The following is a 19368-nucleotide window of genomic DNA, read 5'->3' on the forward strand; positions in this document are numbered from 1 at the left end:
GTTGTGCCACACACTGCTGTCCTCCCGTGTACAGTTGTGTCACACACTGCTGTCCTCCTGTGTACAGTTGTGTATAGTTGTGTCACACACTGCTGTCCTCCCGTGTACAGTTGTGTATAGTTGTGTCACACACTGCTGTCTTCCCGTGTACAGTTGTGTATAGTTGTGTCACACACTGCTGTCCTCCTGTGTACAGTTGTGTATAGTTGTGTCACACACTGATGTCCTCACGTGTATAGTTGTGTCACACACTGCTGTCCTCCCGTGTACAGTTGTGTATAGTTGTGTCACACACTGCTGTCCTGTGTACAGTTGTGTATAGTTGTGTCACACACTGCTGTCCTCCCGTGTATAGTTGTCACACACTGCTGTCCTCCCGTGTACAGTTGTGTATAGTTGTGTCACACACTGCTGTCCTCCTGTGTACAGTTGTGTATAGTTGTGTCACACACTGCTGTCCTCCTGTGTACAGTTGTGTATAGTTGTCATACACTGCTGTCCTCCTGTGTACAGTTGTGTATAGTTGTGTCACACACTGCTGTCCTGTGTACAGTTGTATATAGTTGTGTCACACACTGCTGTCCTCCCGTGTACAGTTGTGTATAGTTGTGTCACACACAGCTGTCCTCCCATGTATAGTTGTGTCACACACTGCTATCCTCCTGTGTACAGTTGTGTATAGTTGTGTCACACATGGCTGTCCTCCCGTGTACAGTTGTGTATAGTTGTGTCACACACTGCTGTCCTCCTGTGTACAGTTGTGTATAGTTGTGTCACACATGGCTTTCCCCCAGTGTATAGTTGTGTCACACACTGCTGTCCTCCTGTGTACAGTTGTGTATAGTTGTCACACACTGCTGTCCTCCTGTGTACAGTTGTGTATAGTTGTGTCACACACTGCTGTCCTCCCATGTACAGTTGTGTATAGTTGTGTCACACACTGCTGTCCTCCTGTGTACAGTTGAGTATAGTTGTGTCACACACTGCTGTCCTCCCGTGTACAGTTGTGTATAGTTGTGTCACACACTGCTGTCCTCCTGTGTACAGTTGTGTCACACACTGCTGTCTTCCCGTGTACAGTTGTGTCACACATTGCTGTCCTCCTGTGTACAGTTGTGTATAGTTGTGTCACACACTGCTGTCCTCCCGTGTACAGTTGTGTATAGTTGTGTCACACACTGCTGTCCTCCCGTGTATAGTTGTCACACACTGCTGTCCTCCCGTGTACAGTTGTGTATAGTTGTGTCACACACTGCTGTCCTCCCGTGTACAGTTGTGTATAGTTGTGTCACACACTGCTGTCCTCCCGTGTACAGTTGTGTATAGTCGTGTCACACTGCTGTCCTCCTGTGTACAGTTGTGTATAGATGTGTCACACACTGCTGTCCTCCTGTGTACAGTTGTGTATAGTTGTCACACACTGCTGTCCTCCCGTGTACAGTTGTGTATAGTTGTGGCACACACTGCTGTCCTCCCGTGTACAGTTGTGTCACACACTGCTGTCCTCCTGTGTACAGTTGTGTATAGTTGTGTCACACACTGCTGTCCTCCTGTGTACAGTTGTGTCACACACTGCTGTCCTCCCGTGTACAGTTGTGTATAGTTGTGTCACACTGCTGTCCTCCTGTGTAAAGTTGTGTATAGTTGTGTCACACACTGCTGTCCTCCCGTGTACAGTTGTGTATAGTTGTGTCACACACTGCTGTCCTCCTGTGTACAGTTGTGTATAGTTGTGTCACACACTGCTGTCCTCCCGTGTACAGTTGTGTATAGTTGTGTCACACACTGCTGTCCTCCTGTGTACAGTTGTGTATAGTTGTCACACACTGCTGTCCTCCCGTGTACAGTTGTGTATAGTTGTGTCACACACTGCTGTCCTCCCGTGTACAGTTGTGTCACACACTGCTGTCCTCCCGTGTAGTTGTGTACAGTTGTGTCACACACTGCTGTCCTCCTGTGTACAGTTGTGTATAGTTGTGTCACACACTGCTGTCCTCCCGTGTACAGTTGTGTATAGTTGTGTCACACACTGCTGTCTTCCCGTGTATAGTTGTGTTACACACTGCTGTCCTCCCGTGTACAGTTGTGTATAGTTGTGTCACACTGCTGTCCTCCTGTGTACAGTTGTGTATAGTTGTGTCACACACTGATGTCCTCACGTGTATAGTTGTGTCACACACTGCTGTCCTCCCGTGTACAGTTGTGTATAGTTGTGTCACACACTGCTGTCCTGTGTACAGTTGTGTATAGTTGTGTCACACACTGCTGTCCTCCCGTGTATAGTTGTCACACACTGCTGTCCTCCCGTGTACAGTTGTGTATAGTTGTGTCACACACTGCTGTCCTCCTGTGTACAGTTGTGTATAGTTGTGTCACACACTGCTGTCCTCCTGTGTACAGTTGTGTATAGTTGTCATACACTGCTGTCCTCCTGTGTACAGTTGTGTATAGTTGTGTCACACACTGCTGTCCTCCCATGTACAGTTGTGTATAGTTGTGTCACACACTGCTGTCCTCCTGTGTACAGTTGAGTATAGTTGTGTCACACACTGCTGTCCTCCCGTGTACAGTTGTGTATAGTTGTGTCACACACTGCTGTCCTGTGTACAGTTGTGTATAGTTGTGTCACACACTGCTGTCCTCCTGTGTACAGTTGTGTATAGTTGTGTCACACACTGCTGTCCTCCTGTGTACAGTTGTGTATAGTTGTCATACACTGCTGTCCTCCTGTGTACAGTTGTGTATAGTTGTGTCACACACTGCTGTCCTGTGTACAGTTGTATATAGTTGTGTCACACACTGCTGTCCTCCCGTGTACAGTTGTGTATAGTTGTGTCACACACAGCTGTCCTCCCATGTATAGTTGTGTCACACACTGCTATCCTCCTGTGTATAGTTGTGTCACACATGGCTGTCCTCCCGTGTACAGTTGTGTATAGTTGTGTCACACACTGCTGTCCTCCTGTGTACAGTTGTGTATAGTTGTGTCACACATGGCTTTCCCCCAGTGTATAGTTGTGTCACACACTGCTGTCCTCCTGTGTACAGTTGTGTATAGTTGTCACACACTGCTGTCCTCCTGTGTACAGTTGTGTATAGTTGTGTCACACACTGCTGTCCTCCCATGTACAGTTGTGTATAGTTGTGTCACACACTGCTGTCCTCCTGTGTACAGTTGAGTATAGTTGTGTCACACACTGCTGTCCTCCCGTGTACAGTTGTGTATAGTTGTGTCACACACTGCTGTCCTCCTGTGTACAGTTGTGTCACACACTGCTGTCTTCCCGTGTACAGTTGTGTCACACACTGCTGTCCTCCTGTGTACAGTTGTGTATAGTTGTGTCACACACTGCTGTCCTCCCGTGTACAGTTGTGTATAGTTGTCACACACTGATGTCCTCACGTGTATAGTTGTGTCACACACTGCTGTCCTCCTGTGTACAGTTGTGTATAGTTGTGTCACACACTGCTGTCCTCCCGTGTATAGTTGTCACACACTGCTGTCCTCCCGTGTACAGTTGTGTATAGTTGTGTCACACACTGCTGTCCTCCCGTGTACAGTTGTGTATAGTTGTGTCACACACTGCTGTCCTCCCGTGTACAGTTGTGTATAGTTGTGTCACACTGCTGTCCTCCTGTGTACAGTTGTGTATAGATGTGTCACACACTGCTGTCCTCCTGTGTACAGTTGTGTATAGTTGTCACACACTGCTGTCCTCCCGTGTACAGTTGTGTATAGTTGTGGCACACACTGCTGTCCTCCCGTGTACAGTTGTGTCACACACTGCTGTCCTCCTGTGTACAGTTGTGTATAGTTGTGTCACACACTGCTGTCCTCCTGTGTACAGTTGTGTCACACACTGCTGTCCTCCCGTGTACAGTTGTGTATAGTTGTGTCACACTGCTGTCCTCCTGTGTACAGTTGTGTATAGTTGTGTCACACACTGCTGTCCTGTGTACAGTTGTGTATAGTTGTGTCACACACTGCTGTCCTCCTGTGTACAGTTGTGTCACACACTGCTGTCCTCCCGTGTACAGTTGTGTATAGTTGTGTCACACTGCTGTCCTCCTGTGTACAGTTGTGTATAGTTGTGTCACACACTGCTGTCCTCCTGTGTACAGTTGTGTCACACACTGCTGTCCTCCCGTGTACAGTTGTGTATAGTTGTGTCACACTGCTGTCCTCCTGTGTACAGTTGTGTATAGTTGTGTCACACACTGCTGTCCTGTGTACAGTTGTGTATAGTTGTGTCACACACTGCTGTCCTCCTGTGTACAGTTGTGTCACACACTGCTGTCCTCCCGTGTACAGTTGTGTATAGTTGTGTCACACACTGCTGTCCTCCCGTGTACAGTTGTGTATAGTTGTGTCACACACTGCTGTCCTCCCGTGTACAGTTGTGTATAGTTGTGTCACACACTGCTGTCCTCCCGTGTACAGTTGTGTATAGTTGTGTCACACACTGCTGTCTTCCCGTGTACAGTTGTGTATAGTTGTGTCACACACTGCTGTCTTCCCGTGTACAGTTGTGTATAGTTGTGTCACACACTGCTGTCCTCCCGTGTACAGTTGTGTATAGTTGTGTCACACACTGCTGTCCTCCCGTGTACAGTTGTGTATAGTTGTGTCACACACTGCTGTCCTCCCGTGTACAGTTGTGTATAGTTGTGTCACACACTGCTGTCCTCCCGTGTACAGTTGTGTATAGTTGTGTCACACACTGCTGTCCTCCCGTGTACAGTTGTGTATAGTTGTGTCACACACTGCTGTCCTCCCGTGTACAGTTGTGTATAGTTGTGTCACACACTGCTGTCCTCCCGTGTACAGTTGTGTATAGTTGTGTCACACTGCTGTCCTCCCGTGTACAGTTGTGTATAGTTGTGTCACACACTGCTGTCCTCCCGTGTACAGTTGTGTATAGTTGTGTCACACACTGCTGTCCTCCCGTGTACAGTTGTGTATAGTTGTGTCACACACTGCTGTCCTCCCGTGTACAGTTGTGTATAGTTGTGTCACACACTGCTGTCCTCCCGTGTACAGTTGTGTATAGTTGTGTCACACACTGCTGTCCTCCCGTGTACAGTTGTGTATAGTTGTGTCACACACTGCTGTCCTCCCGTGTACAGTTGTGTATAGTTGTGTCACACACTGCTGTCCTCCCGTGTACAGTTGTGTACAGTTGTGTCACACACTGCTGTCCTCCCGTGTACAGTTGTGTACAGTTGTGTCACACACTGCTGTCCTCCCGTGTACAGTTGTGTACAGTTGTGTCACACACTGCTGTCCTCCCGTGTACAGTTGTGTACAGTTGTGTCACACACTGCTGTCCTCCCGTGTACAGTTGTGTACAGTTGTGTCACGCACTGCTGTCCTCCCGTGTACAGTTGTGTACAGTTGTGTCACGCACTGCTGTCCTCCCGTGTACAGTTGTGTATAGTTGTGTCACGCACTGCTGTCCTCCCGTGTACAGTTGTGTATAGTTGTGTCACGCACTGCTGTCCTCCCGTGTACAGTTGTGTCACGCACTGCTGTCCTCCCGTGTACAGTTGTGTACAGTTGTGTCACGCACTGCTGTCCTCCTGTGTACAGTTGTGTATAGTTGTGTCACACACTGCTGTCCTCCTGTGTACAGTTGTGTATAGTTGTGTCACACACTGCTGTCCTCCTGTGTACAGTTGTGTATAGTTGTGTCACACACTGCTGTCCTCCTGTGTACAGTTGTGTATAGTTGTGTCACACACTGCTGTCCTCCCGTGTACAGTTGTGTATAGTTGTGTCACACACTGCTGTCCTCCTGTGTACAGTTGTGTATAGTTGTGTCACACACTGCTGTCCTCCTGTGTACAGTTGTGTATAGTTGTGTCACACACTCCTGTCCTCCCGTGTACAGTTGTGTATAGTTGTGTCACACACTGCTGTCCTCCTCCCTGTGTCTCTGGGATGGATGTGTGCGCTGCGCTCGGTTTTTTTCTCTCCTCTCTCTCTCCCCCGGCCGCCCGCGGTGCACGCTGGGACTGGTAGTTCTCGACCGGTCTAGCCCCCATTGGCGGCAGTGGTGGGCGGCGCGGTGCCCGGACTACACTTCCCGTCACGCCCTGCGCGGCCTGGCTCTCGGCTTTCGCTCGCTGCTGCCAGTGTCTCCGCCGAAACCTTCTTCTTCTTCTTCTTGTTTTCGTCCGGGCGCAGAACCCGCCGAGGACACCCGGCTCACCCGCCGCCCCCGGATCCTGGATTGTGGAGTCACGGAACAGGTGCGTCTACCAGCGACCTCTCCCCCCCTCTCCTCCTCCTCCTCCCGGGTGTCCCCGACGCTCCGGACATTTAAACCCCCCATCGAGCTGCAGCTCGGCCCCCGCTCACCCCATTCCAGGAACAGTCCGTACGTGGGAATAGCTCGTGGACTGGTGAGAGCAGCTGCACTGATGCCTCTGCCGCCCGCTCACCTCTCCATAACACCCGGCGCACACATCGGGTCACCCTCGGGTGTTGCGATGTCCGCGGCGCTCGGGGGACGGGTCACTATGGTAACAGTCGGGCGTGCGGCAGCCGAGGGGGTCCCGGCAGCGCATCATCCCGCAACTCCGTGTTTACCTGCGCGGAGCCGGACGCCCGCAGGGTGTTGCGAGGTCACCTCTCGGTTGTTGCGGGCACTTGGCAGGAGTTGGTGTCACTCCGCCATCTCTATTTCTGCCTTTCCATGACTCGGCGGAGAGCCTCCGTCCCCAGGATCGGCTGCTGTCGCGATATTCAGCACCATCGGCACGATAAGTGCACGATATCCCCCAGACGTCCTCCAGTAGACAGCAATATGGGCGCAGCTGGTGTATAGAATGTGTCAGGTATGCACCTGATGTCACCCCGAAGAGATGGGACATCAGATGGAGCCAGGCGCCGCTAACAGGGAGTCACTAATGGGAAAACGCTCTCCTAATCATCACGGAGGTTTAATTGGACGCTTTACGGTTGCGCCCGATAAGAACGATTGTGTTTTCATTGTTCCGTTCTTTACCCTTTGTAGGGCGTTAAGCAGCAGCTCCCTGCGCAATCCCCACAGAGTAGTGAAGGGGAAAACTGACCCCCCAACCCCAAAACACTATTGTTTACACGTCGCCCCCCCCATCGGCGTTCAGCTGAGAACTTCCCATTTAGGCCAATTACCGTTCTCGCTTCTCCTCGTTTGTGATTTAGGGTCCATTCACACGTCCGTAAGTATTTTGCGGATCCGCAAAACACGGACACCTGCAATGTGCGGATCCGCACATCACAGACACTATAATAGAAAATGCCTTTTCTGGTCCGCAATTGCTGACAAGAATAGGACATGTTCTATTTTTTCCAGGAACGAAATTGCGGATCCCGGAAAAACGGATGCGGATCCCGAAAAAACGGATGCGGATCCAGGAAATGTGGATTTGCATCCGTTCCAGCCCCATTGAAAGTGAATGGGTCCGCAAATTGCGGAACGAATGCGGACCCAAATTACGGACGTGTGAATGGACCCTTAGGGTGAGAGCTGCACGTCTACGGCGCGGCAGAAGTTGAGATGTAGCGGGAAATATAGCGTCCACAATAGCGATACGGCGTATGGCATATCCTAGCAGATCGCAATCTTTAATTTACAGCTGCGTTTCGGAGATTGTCACGGCCGCACAGGCTTCCATGCAGCATCATCGGAGGTGCCGCTAATCACGTGCCATTGACGGGGTTGCCCAATCCCCAGCGACTTCTGACGCCTCCTGCGGTTCTTCGTGTAGCAGTAGCGATCTCTCGATCAGGTGACCGTTCCGAACGGTTCTCACTCATCCTTAGAGGGAAACACCTGCGAAATTTGCAGGATCCGCTACTTGGCCGCACTGTCTGCTCGAACATCTAACAGCGCGGACTACCGTATATTTTAGGAACCATTGAGGTCGTCGCACAGGGCACGGCAGAAAATACACTTCGATGCATTTACCCTTTAAATACCGCAACAGATATTTTGATATTTATGGGAAAACCATTCCGTCTGTAGCAAGAAACAGTTATAGCTAAACCAACATTTGCAGCCCCCCCCACATTCTGAGCATCATTCTAAGTGTTTTCTTAAATGGCCGTACACGTAGCGATCGTTAGGCCGAGGCTTATGTGCGAGATCATCTCCGGGTGTTGCTCCTGGGCTGTGACGCCTGTAGGACCGGGAGCCGCTCTACGATTGTAGCATTGAGCACTAACGACCATAGAAATAATGATTACGGTTCACGATAGTGATAATTATTATGCCAGGTGAGTAACAATGCTTTCTAAATGAGGGGGGGTTTGTAGATGACGGATTCCACCTTACTGGCGGTCTCCCACTGTTGGGCGGTCTCCAAATGGCACAGAGTTTTGGATCTGCCAATGGAGGAGGTGAATTAGTTGTTTACATTAGAACAGGGACGCCCAACCTAGGGCCCTCCAGCTGTTGTAAAACTACAACTCCCACCATGCCCCGCTGTGGGCTGTCTGGCCATGCAGGGAGTTGTAGGTTTGCAACAGCTGGGGGTCCACAGGTTGGGCATCCTTGTATTAGAGCAATGTTCCCCAACTTGTGGCTCTCCAGCTGTAGCAAAACTACAACTCCCATTATGCCCCGACAGCCTACGGCTATGGGGGTATGATGGGAGTTGTAGTTTTGCTACAGCTGGAGAGCCACAGGTTGGAGATCCCTGCATTTGAGTATGTTCACATCTGCGGATTGCTGGGCTGCCACGTAAACCACGGCAAGTGGTGGTAATCCACCTTTGGTTACCGCGGCTGGGCCGCACCATATGCTTGTACCCTTAGGAAAACCTCTTGATGGGATATGCAAATGTTTAATCTGCCTGGGACTGAGACCCGTCCAAAAAGTGGGGATCTGTTACCCAATTTTCTGATTCTAGGTTGGCAGGCATCACCTGGCGATGGAGAGTGCTGGCCCATTTCCCTTCTGCAGTTGGCAGACACGGGGCCCTTACCTTTGCAGGGTCACAGCTGGGACAGACTTTTCTGACCTATTATCAATGTGTTGTAAAGCTTTTAAAGGGATTTATCGATAATGCCCAATCATTTGGGGTCCTCCACTGACTTTGTCATCCTGTGATCCGTCATAGAGTAATCACATGGCTGGGGGTGCAGCTCCCAAAATAAATGGACCTCTAGTATAAAGTGCCCTCAGCTATCGCCTTCCGTTTTGTCATCATAGACGCAGAAATGATTAGTCGTACTGGACGGAGTATCTCAGAGTCTGTGATCACCCTTAGGCCCCATGCACACCACCGTATCCGCTTTGTGGTCCACAAAACACAGGTCCCAGCCGTGTGCGGCCTGTACTTTTCCCGTTCCACACCATTGTAGAAATACTTATTCATGTCCACAAGTTCTTTGTGTGGAGCCGCAGAGCGTGTGCCGTCTTCATCTTGCATAGAAGTGAATGTGTCCGCATCTAATCCGTAAAAAAGGCGCATCAGATGCGGACCGAAAATACGGTTGTGTGCATGAGGCCTTACTTGAGTGAGTAGGTCAAGTCCCTTGCCTTCTTCTGACGGGAACACCGTGGGCACATAAAGGGTGTGGGATAGGAGGATGCAGCTTCCCCCACCGGGGGGCAATGTGTGTGTTATAAATAAGACACCGCGCCGAGTGTGATGCTGTGCGTACATAGGTGAGCGGAGTGATTGTGATACCGCACAATGTGCTGAGGGACCGCGTCACTGTGCCTCAGAAACGACTGCGAGTTCCACATTTGCAACTTGCAATAAGGATCACGTTCACTTCAAAGACTGGTGTTATATCCTGCATGCAAGCACTTAAAGGGGACTCCCACCATCTTTTTACATAGCAACCTGATATAGTTGGGGTCCGCCCGAGAGGTCCCGCAGCTCTTGTGATCACCAAGCAATTCCCCAGTGTAGGATTTCCAATACTTATCCCGACGAGAGATGCGCATCTCACACGGATGTGAAAATTCCAGCATATTGCATGTGCGATGAAGGTCTGGAGGATTCCTTAATTCTCTGCAGGCGATTGGAAGGCACGCGGACCTATAACGGTGGGCATGACATCTGTAGTAGGAGCTACAGTAGTAGGGCTTTAGATGTTTTGTTTTTATATTTTGGTGTCCTATTCATTTTATACAATTATTTTGATACATTATAATTACGTAGTATTAATAGAAAATGACCTGGTTCCTATGCACCGTGCTATAGTACGCTCCCTCGGCAGTGAGCCTGTGGTTATTATACAGGGTAATCTGCATAGATGACCTCATTGATCTCACGCCGGTGCGTACGTTCCGTGCTGAGGAGTGCAGCCTCTCGGGCTGTAGCCACTCTGTGCCTGGCTTCAGGAGCAGCTCAGCTGGTTTCTGGTAACGTCGCAGCGCGCGCAGCTCGTGGGAGGACGTTGTCAACAACATAATGTGCCGTTCCACTCCTAAATATTTTAACGGCAGGAAAGAAAACGCTCCTCTATTAAGATTTTTTTTTTTCTTCTCTGCTCCGCAGCAGATTATAAACTTCTGACCATGGTCTTCTTGTGTCTGTTTTTATCTGTGTGACTAATGTGGCAGCGGAGTGTGGTGAGCGAGCGCGTCACGTAGAACTGATGCTGCTTCTGCTCCTCGCTCTGCCATTTATTTTCTATTGAGTTTAATTAATGCTTTAATCAACGGTCCTCTCTCTTTCTTTTTTTTCTCTCTCTCTTCCGTTCACGGCTGGGCACGTTTGCAATCCACGTTATTTCTGAAGATTTGCTTGTTTATATACGTATGTAAAGAGCATCTTATCTTCAGACAGGAGGGCACATATATAAAGAAAATCACATGCTAGAGAGAAATGAGGGCCCTGCGCAAGAGCTGACACTCTTATACCTTAATCTGGACTAACGGAAGCAGCGTAGCTTGTCCTGCAACACTGTTTGCGTAGCTTTTATTCACTACAATGGTAGTTACGGAAGCAGCGGACCACTGACCTTCTTGGCTGTTTCTGTACAGTAGGTGCAGCGCTTAGTCCCATCTGCAAAATGGGACAAAGCATTTAATAGTTCACCAATAATCACCAGGATAGTAAAATAAGTAGTACAGGAATGTAATAAATGCAGCAAACTTCGACAACTCTTCTCCAGTTTGCCCCATGCCTGATCTGTCCCGTCGCTCCGATGATGTCAATAGGGAAAAATTGCAGCCAAATGCACAGGTTGCGTATTAGCCGCGGATTTACTACGAGGTAATAAAGCACCAAGAAAGTAGACGACATCTAAGAAATGTCATCTACGCGCCGCAGGAATATGCGGTCCAGATTTTAAAATCCACAGAATGTCCGTTTGTTTGGAAGATTTTTTCACAGCGGATTTCAGTACTTTCAATGTGAGGAGCGAAATCCACCATAGGATTTGCGGAGAAATACTCAGCTGTGTGCAGGTAGGCTTATGGTCCTTTTACATCAGGGATGTCAAACTCGTGGCCCTCCAGCTGTTGTAAAACTAAAACTCCCAGCATGCCCTGAAGGCTGTCCGGACACGATGGCAGTTGTAGTTTTGCAACAGCTAGAGGGGCACAAGTTTGACATCCCTGTTTCACATGGACCAATGTTACAGGCAATTATCAAGAACGAAGCAAACATTCCCAATAATTGCCCAGTCATCAGTAGAGATGAAGCTAGGTTCACATGCAGCAATCATCGCCTCTGTTCAGAGACTAATGATCACTACTGCCATCTTTTGTCTCTGGGCAGCAGATCCTTGTTTTTACAGGGTCATCTGCTGCTCATAAACAATGATTGATGGCGCTGAGCGAAAGACGCGATCACCCGATTGGGTGGCTAGCATTTTTTCACGGCCTAGTTATCAGGAACAAGCCTTTCTATAGGCGTTCATCCCCGATAACCGGCTGTATTATCGGTCCTTGTTAAAGGCCCTTTAGGCCCCATGCACAAACAAGACCGTATTTTTGCGGATCAGATGCGGGACCCATTCATTTCAATGGGGCTGCAAAAAACACGGATAGCGCACAGTGTGCTGTCTGCATCCATAAGTCGGTTCTACCGGTCAGCGAAACATGTCCTATTCTTGTCCGTTTTTCAGACAAGGATAGGACATTTCTACAAAAGGTAATAAATAAATGGCGGGCACATGTGAATGGGGCCTTAGGGTGAAGTCACACACGATGCAGCAAAAAAATCACTTTAATACATAAATTCTTCTAACCGGGGCATGGTTTTCTGCACATTCAGATGAATAGGACAGCCGAGGTATTTCTGCAACACAATCTGCAGCATGTGAATATCCCCTTAGACTGGCACGCAGATTCCTGTGAGTCTGAAGCATGCAGCTATAGGTATTCTATGTGCCGCTGTGTTTTTAGGGCACTGCTTTGTGCGAATTGGACAGGAAAATAATGGGGGTACAGTATGGCCCCCGGACTGCTAAAGGTGCTATAGTACCACTCGGAATACGTCCATCAGCTGGTTGAAGAGGCTACGGCGCTCAGGGGAGCACTGCGGCCTCCTCGCGGCTCGCCAAGCATAGCACTGTCCATTGGATAACGGCTGTGGTATTAAATGAGACTGAGCTTTAGCTAGGCCTTGTGACTAGTGAGCATGACATCAAAGGCCTAAGAAGGGGCCGTGGCACTCCGTGAGCACCGCAGTGCCAGGAGTTGGACCTGATGCCTCTAGTGAGGGTAGGTCATCAGAATTAGGCTACATGCACACAACCATATGTGTTTTGCGTTCCGCAAAAAAAACAAACAAAAAAAAGGATGACATCTGTATGCCATCCGTTTTTTGTTTCTTTTTGCGGATCCATTGTAACAATGCCTAAAACAGACAAGATGTTCTATTTTATTTGCGGGGCTACAGAATGGACATACTGATGCGGACAGAAATGAATGCGTCTGCATCCTATCCGCAAAGAAACAAAAACGGAGACAAACAACGTTCGCGTGCATGTAGCCTTAAACAGACAACCTCTTTAATCGTGTTTTTTTTTGCCATGATCATTTTGCGCTGCAGATTTTTTACAAAGTGCGTGAATGAGATTTTTTAAATCTCAATGACTTTGCTGGTACTGTACAAAGCTACAGATTTGCCACATGAAATCTATGATGGCAGTTCCATGGCGTATCTGTTGCGTGTGAACCCGCGCTTACACGTCCGGCTTTCCCCCTCGAAGGAGACTGTGCAGTAAAACCTGACAAACCAGCAAGGCTTAGGACATGGCTGCATTTCTGTGTACGTCCCAGTGACAGCAGTGACACACGAGCGTGCTCCTAAACCGTGACGCCTGATTCCGACCCGACGGACGCACCGTATCGGTACAGTTATCGTTCCCTGCCGGGATTGTAGTAGGAATCGTGTGTAATTGCAGATTAACCCTGTCCGCCTGGACTCCGGGAGGAGCAGCAGGCTTCTCTTGCTAAGCGCTGTGACCCGGTGACCTGTGGACATAAAACTGGAGGCACCGTCCCATCCTCCTGGCCAGAGCGAAGAATGGGAGGGGAAGGGACAGTGATGGGAGCAACGAGGAAAACACCAAAGTCACGGCATGCCGGGTTTACCAGAAGTTTTGTCTGCAGGTTAATTGATGTAATTATCAATGATGTGCGATGGTTCTAATACAATCTGATACAAAAGGGAGAAATTTTGAGAGAATTGCATAAACTAAGGAATCGTTGCTCTTGTGTGGCTAGGGTGCACCCGCCCCGTGAGGTCAGCGCTCGAACTTCCTAACCCCTGGGGCGCCGCAGCAATGGCAGGGACCTCTGAATAATCCTAATAAATATTTAATACTGAAAATACACCGAACGTATACCCGGTCTACAGTCTGTTGTGCTGCAGTTCTAGGAAAAGCAATTGCATAAATGGTAATTCCTTAACCACTATTATCTGAAACCCAGTAATTAAGTTGAACTTTTGGGACGGTCAAATGCTTTGTCCCTTTTAGCCTACATGCACACGAACATTTGTGTTATGCAGTCCGCAAATTGCGGATCCGCAAAAAAAACCTGATGACGTCCGTATGGCATCCATTGTAACAATGCCTATCCTTGTCCGCAAAACGGACAAGAATAGGACATGGTCTAATTTTTTTGCGGGGCTACGGAACGGAGCAACGAATGCGGACAGCACACAGAGTGCTGTCCGCATCTTTTGCGGCCCCATTGAAGTGAATGGGTCCGCACCCGAGCCGTCAAAAATATCTATCTATGAAATCAAATAAAAAAAAATTTATTGGCAGGTCTAAATTATACATTAGTATTGCCAAAGCATGGGGGGTCGGTGTATAGGAGTCCGTGGCGTATCATGACGGGGAAGGGGGGGGGGTGCGGACACACCCCGGGTCAGGGAATCGGAGTCAATGGCGTATCAGGCTCCTCTCAGTCTGTGGCAGGCAGTAATATATTGTGCTGCTGTGTCCACAGTGTTCTACTCTTCTCCCAGCATCTTCTATCTATTATCTATCTATCTATTATCTATCTATCTATTATCTATCTATCTATTATCTATCTATCTATCTATCTATCTATCTATCTATCTATCTATCTATCTATCTATCTATCTCATATCTATCTATCTATCTATTATCTATCTATCTATTATCTATCTATCTATTATCTATCTATCTATTATCTATCTATCTATCTATCTATCTATCTATCTATCTATCTATCTATCTATCTCATATCTATCTATCTATCTATTATCTATCTATTATCTATCTATCTATCTCATATCTATCTATCTATCTATCTATCTATCTATCTATCTATCTATCTATTATCTATCTATTATCTATCTATCTATTATCTATCTATCTATTATCTATCTATCTATCTATCTATTATCTATCTATCTATCTATCTATTATCTATCTATCTATTATCTATCTTTCTATTATCTATCTATCTATCTCCTATGTATCTCCCTATCTATTATCTATCTCTCTATCTATCTATCTATCTATCTATCTATCTATCTATTATCTATTATCTATCTCATATCTATCTATCTATCTATCTATCTATCTATCTTTCTACCTCATATCTGTCTATCTATCCATCTATCAATCTATCTATTATCTATCTATCTATCTATTATCTATCTATTATCTATCTATTATCTATCTATCTATCTATCTATCTCATATCTAACGATTTTCAAACAAGCAAGCTGCAGATCTTATTTTAATTCTAAAGAGACAATTCCAGTGATGCACATGTTAGGGAATTGCTATTCATGCAGCTCCCTTATGCACTGACCTAGGTGACCAGCACTAGCATTGCCCAGTGTCCTGGATTGGCTGATGATGGAGTCCGCGATGGTGGGGTAGTCGGCGATTGAGCGGTCTTCTGCTGCCGCAGTGCACAGCACGCACAGCGATAGATTCTCGTCAGTCGGTGCAGCAGCTAATAGGGGAGGGGGTTGTGGTTGATCGGTGACCTTTACCTCTACATGTCCTAATAGAGCAAATGGAAATAAATTGCTGAACTGGTACTACCCCTTTAAAAGCGTTAGCCCCAGGTATCGGGGCCTAATATACTGTATGAAGGCGCGTTCTCCTCCCTGATTCTAATGTTTCCGAGATTTTCCTGTAGGCTCCTTGTCCACAGATCAGGCCACGTTGTCTGTGACATCTCCAGAGTGACAGGAGTAATGCCCCCTTGTCAAGGACTGGAGGCAGCTGGAGATGTCATGAGGTGACTCGCCGAGCGTTGATTAAATGTGTGACGCACGGCTCGGGATCTGTGTCCAGTACGTTCGCTCTGCTGACGGATTCTTACGGAGCACCCCCCCCCCGCATTGAGAAAAAAGAAATAATTTATTATAAATTTCCTTTTACTGGCAAGATGTTATATTATTTTCAAGCTGTTTTCTGTCAGGGGAAAGCTGGGTGGCTATGAACATGGGTTGTCATCCAGCTTTCCCAGAATGAAAAATCAGCCTAAGGGCTCATTCACACGTACATTGACAAGTCCACAAAATGCAGATCAGCAAAAAATTTGGATGACGTCCGTGTTGCATCCATTATTTTTATTTTTGTAGATCTATTGTGACAATGCTTATCCTTGGACAAGAATAGGACATGTTCTATCTTGTTTTGGGGCTATGGAACGGACATACGGATGCGGACCCATTGAAATGAATGGGATTAGGTGTGGACCAAAAATCCGGTCGTGTGAATGGGGCCATGGGAACGCATTGTCCTCGCTCTAGTATAGTAGTTGGGAGGATCTACAACCGGATGTGCACCCCCCATTAACACGGTGCTCCAGTGTTACTTGTCACCCAGACAGATTCTGATTGGGTCCATCAGGTTTCCGTCGCACAGTCCAGCATTTTACGGGAAAAGTGGTGCGCTGGTTTGTCCTCTGATTTCCGCAATATCTGCAGTGGCGGCCCCTAATGGAGTGTCTGATTCCGGTGCTTGCACAGTCTAAAGAACTTTTTATTTACTGATCTTTTTCGTTTTTGTTGCCGATCTTTTTCTTATAGTAACTTTGCATTTTTGACCATCTGTGCCTCCATTTTCCCCATATTTCTTTCCTGTTTGTTCCCGTGATTCAGGACCTTGGCGGTGGGAGAGGGCAGGCTTGCAGGAATAACCAGTTCTCCGCTCACACCTGAGTGGAGTTGTTTAGTTTTTTTTAGGTTGTAGATAGATGTTTTTATAAAGTTTGCATATAGAATTAATTTACATAGAAAGTTACTTTGTAAATACATGACATTACTTACTGATCCTGAGTTATTACATTCACCATTACAGCAGGCTTGGGAGCTAAAATTTCCCAGCATTCTCTGCTTCTTCACTTCTGTGACAGTGTCTCCTGTACGTTGTAGAGGCTCAGTCAAGCTGTTAAAGGGATTTTCTGGGAGTAAACTATTGATGGCCTATCCTCAGCATAGGTCATCAGTATCTGATCAGTGACGTGCCGCTGATCAGCTCTTTGTAGAGGCTGCACACTTTCAATGACAGCCAAGAGTATAATACAGGATGTAACTCAGGATCAGTACAGGATAAGTAATGTATGTACACAGTGACTGCACTAGCAGAATAGTGAGTGCAGCTCTGGAGTATAATACAGGATGTAACTCAGGATCAGTACAGGATAAGTAATGTATGTACACAGTGACTGCACTAGCAGAATAGTGAGTGCAGCTCTGGAGTACAATACAGGATGTAACTCAGGATCAGTACAGGATAAGTAATGTATGTACACAGTGACTGCACCAGCAGAATAGTGAGTGCAGCTCTGGAGTATAATACAGGATGTTACTCAGGATCAGTACAGGATAAGTAATGTATGTACACAGTGACTGCACTAGCAGAATAGTGAGTGCAGCTCTGGAGTATAATACAGGATGTAACTCAGGATCAGTACAGGATAAGTAATGTATGTACACAGTGACTGCACCAGCAGAATAGTGAGTGCAGCTCTGGAGTACAATACAGGATGTAACTCGGGATCAGTACAGGATAAGTAATGTATGTACACAGTGACTGCACCAGCAGAATAGTGAGTGCAGCTCTGGAGTACAATACAGGATGTAACTCAGGATCAGTACAGGATAAGTAATGTATGTACACAGTGACTGCACTAGCAGAATAGTGAGTGCAGCTCTGGAGTATAATACAGGATGTAACTCGGGATCAGTACAGGATAAGTAATGTATGTACACAGTGACTGCACTAGCAGAATAGTGAGTGCAGCTCTGGAGTATAATACAGGATGTAACTCAGGATCAGTACAGGATAAGTAATGTATGTACACAGTGACTGCACTAGCAGAATAGTGAGTGCAGCTCTGGAGTATAATACAGGATGTAACTCAGGATCAGTACAGGATAAGTAATGTATGTACACAGTGACTGCACTAGCAGAATAGTGAATACAGCTCTGGAGTATAATACAGTATGTAACTCAGGATCAGTACAGGATAAGTAATGTAATATTTAATGTACACAGTGACTGCACCAGCAGAATAGTGAGTGCAGCTCTGGAGTATAATACAGGATGTAACTCAGGATAAGTAATGTATGTACACAGTGACTGCACCAGCAGAATAGTGAGTGCAGCTCTGGAGTATAATACAGGATGTAACTCAGGATCAGTACAGGATAAGTAATGTAATGTATGTACACAGTGACTGCACCAGCAGAATAGTGAGTGCAGCTCTGGAGTATAATACAGACGGTCACTTTTGATCGCAATTGAAGCCAATAGGAGGATAAGCCTGAAAACTACATGGGGTGAATGAGATTCTTTTTGAATGGACAGTAGTGATCATGTCCACCGCATAGTTTGGGTTATTAGTATCGTTATCTCTTAGTGACCGAGTGCTTTTCTTCTCTCTGGGTCCTCGGGCTTCTCTTGTGTCTCCAAGACTTCTGTGAGTTTCTTCTTGCTTCTCGTCCACAGTATTGTGGATTAGCAGCAGTGTAATCGCCCATGTCTGTGATGTTGCACCACCCCCATTTTCAGATCTAAGGCTTCGGGCAAAGGTCACGGTATAGCCGGAATCAGCCATAAGTGTTTTAGACATAACGATTGTAAAAATGTTAGCGATAATCTTTGCATCCTAAGCCACCCATATTCATTAGTATCACACCGACATATGAGGCTCCGGATGCCTCATGCCAACGACATAATTAGCCACCAGATGATGTGAGTGATTGTCCAGTGTGCTTAGTAGATCCTCCGTGCGAGATTCCATTTTCCCCCAAATTGCATGAGATCCCCGCTCGGAGTCTTCCATATTGTGATATTGCATGGAGCAGAGGGCCATGTAACTTGTGATAAGGTCTGAGGTCTCGTAGGAAGGAATATATTTGATGCAAAGATTTGTCTGTTCTTTTTGCTTGGTATTGATGAGGTCTGCTTTCAGTTTGTAAGCGTGGGGGGGGGGGGGGGGTTGAGCGCTGTGCGTGTGTTGTGTGAGATAGGCAGAGCGGGAGAGGAGGCGATCATTAGCACACGAGACAGAAGGGGAAGCACTGCTCGTACAGCAGGCACATTGTGTGTCGTACAGCAGGGCACCGCTCTCCCGGGATCCAGGAGTCATTCCTAGCTCTGATCGCCTCATTTGGGCCCTTGGTGTATTGAGCGGTTCCCTGGAGCATGACCCATTGACGCTAGGGAGGCAGCGAGTCAGTATGGTGAACCGCGCACAAGGCGATTTCTCCTCTTTAGTGCAACGATGTTCCTATTTTGTACGTATAGAAAGGATTATACAGTAAATAAGGTTTATTTCTCTAATGTGCTTCAATTCCTCACTATTTTCAAGATCTCTGCTTGGTGTCATTGAATTGGAAGATTCACATTTGTATCCAGAGGCTTTTACAGGCTTTCACCTCTAAGGCTGAGTTCACACGGGCGAG

The 19368-nt window shown here is 47.3% G+C and overlaps 1 protein-coding gene across 6 annotated transcripts in view; it reads left to right on the plus strand.

Moving 5' to 3' along the window:
• The window catches only part of BCORL1 (BCL6 corepressor like 1), a 143706-nt gene that overhangs the window by 65828 nt on the left and 58510 nt on the right, over positions 1-19368 (plus strand). The window contains exon 1 of one of the 6 annotated variants that reach the window (XM_040442220.1): positions 6101-6252. The exons of 4 other annotated variants lie outside the window; for them this stretch is intronic. The gene's annotated coding sequence lies outside the window, so the exon portion shown is untranslated. Of the gene's footprint in view, positions 1-6100; positions 6253-6328; positions 6406-19368 lie in introns of those variants that run through there. One more of the 6 variants, XM_040442222.1, reaches the window with a different exon arrangement.

The sequence above is a fragment of the Bufo bufo genome, chromosome 8 (genome assembly GCF_905171765.1).
Source record: "Bufo bufo chromosome 8, aBufBuf1.1, whole genome shotgun sequence".
In the NCBI taxonomy this organism is placed as follows: domain Eukaryota; kingdom Metazoa; phylum Chordata; class Amphibia; order Anura; family Bufonidae; genus Bufo; species Bufo bufo.